Genomic DNA, 1,934 nt, shown 5'->3' with positions numbered 1-1,934 from the left:
CAAAACCATGAGGCTTAAAGTTCTCTGTTGTCACAACGGATTTTTGTAACTTTGACCATGGCCAGGACGGATTTCCCTCATTTTTAAAAGGGGGAATCTCTGATTTGTTTTTTCTGTTGAGGTCTTGTTAAAGCGCCCCAGTCCGCTCCAAAAGGGATGTTACTTTCAACAAAACAAACCAACCCCAGAGCACTTTTATCCAATGAGAGCAGAGGGTCAGCAGGAGCAGCAGTCCTCCTAAACCACTCCTCCCCCCTCCTCCCTCATGGAACTTTGGTCTCTAAAACCTAACTTTACATATTTGTGCTCAAAGCGCCATTATCCAAAAAATATGTCCAACTTTTCACATGTGACCAAGCTCCTCTTCAAAATCTGGTTGTCCGCAAAAATCTCAATAAAAATGTAATTTAATAAGTATGCTATATTGTTCTGTACACAAAGTTTACACAAGTAACCGTCTGAAGGGGTTGACAGGTGGACTCTTAAGTCCTGGACTGGTTGGAGCTGCGCTGCAGGTGGACAGGTTCGGCTGCTGTAAAGTCGCTGCACCTCACTTTAAAACCAGTCGGCTGATCTGTTGCGGTTTGTTGTGCTCGTGAACACACGGTGTTACAGGAGAAATGCTGCGAGGTGCTTTTAGAAATATAACATATATAAAATACAATGTAATCCTTGGTGGAAAATAGTCCAGGAAACACTGAGGGCTTTCCTGGGAGATGTTCATCTGAGCTGAGTGAGGCTGACCCCCCACCCACAGAGAGAGGAAAGAAAAGCAGCACTGTCAGTCAGACGGTACGACCCACCCTGCTCTGTTCTGATTGGGTAAAACTTTYACTCTGGTTCTCTTTATTGGATGAAAGAACCGTCAGTATAATCTCTAGATGGCTTTAACAGTTTTTTTTCCCTCCAGTTCATTTTTACAGTGACTAACACCCGCGGAGGAAAACTTTAATCTAGGTCTATTTCTCTTGGTTGTCCACCGGACAACCGGGAGGAGGGATCTGGTTGTCTGAAATGAAAATAAGTTGTCTCGGAAAAACTAAACAATGGTTGTGTCGACCCGTTTCACATTGATAAAAAAAACTAGATACCACATAGCGGTAACATAACGACCCCTGCACGCACAAACGCACCAGATCTCAGAAGTCTTTATTCCTAATAAATGTCATGCCACTAGGTGCATCCCAAAATTGTAGTGGTTTGTGTGGGGGTCTTTTTTTTGGGTGGGCGTTGGACCTGATGGATGGCCCCTTATCAGAGCTAAACAATCAAAGAAACCTGAAGCTCCTGTGTTTAATAGTTTTTGAGCTATAACTATTTTTTTATGTCCAGACACCCCTTTTTCAGATAAATTGGGGGTCCGGGGGGTGGGGGGCACTGATTGGTGGGTCTGATGGATAGAGCTTCATCAGAGCTAAACAACAAAAGAAATCTGAAGCTTCTATGTTGAACAGTTTCTGAGTTATAAGTGATTTTGCATGTCCTGACACCCCCTCTTTGAAAGGAGCCCCCTCCTAAAATACGGGGTCTATCATAAAACCATTGGCTGGTGCAGTGTAGGTCAGACTCATCTACAGTCCTGCCAGATTTCAGTTGATTGGTTCAGCTGTTTTTGTGCTACGGTTGACCAAAAATCTCTGAAAAAAAAATTAAAAATAAATAAATAAAACAGTACGAAAACAATATGACTCCTGCTTACGCTTCGCGTGCGGGGGTCATAATAACAAAAACTTCATTCTGAAGGTGTGGCGGCTTTTATTTAGGGGAAACGCTGCGGCAAATGAAAAAAAATTAGAGATATTGTTTTTGTCCGTAGCGCCCAGCCCTACAGGTAACACACAATGGGCCTCATGCAAGAACCATTCGTACGCACAGATTTGTTCTTAAATTGTGCGTACGAGTGATTTAGGAGAATTTGTGGCATTCACCAATGT

The 1,934-nt window shown here is 43.1% G+C and overlaps 1 protein-coding gene across 1 annotated transcript in view; it reads right to left on the bottom strand.

Annotated features, from left to right (window-relative positions):
* The window catches only part of nup133 (nucleoporin 133), a gene marked incomplete at its 3' end in the record, with an annotated part of 27,935 nt that overhangs the window by 1,341 nt on the left and 24,660 nt on the right, over window positions 1–1,934 (bottom strand).

This window comes from Austrofundulus limnaeus, unplaced genomic scaffold (assembly GCF_001266775.1).
Source record: "Austrofundulus limnaeus strain Quisiro unplaced genomic scaffold, Austrofundulus_limnaeus-1.0 Scaffold621, whole genome shotgun sequence".
NCBI lineage: Eukaryota > Metazoa > Chordata > Actinopteri > Cyprinodontiformes > Rivulidae > Austrofundulus > Austrofundulus limnaeus.
This window is presented reverse-complemented; position numbering and strand designations above follow the sequence as displayed.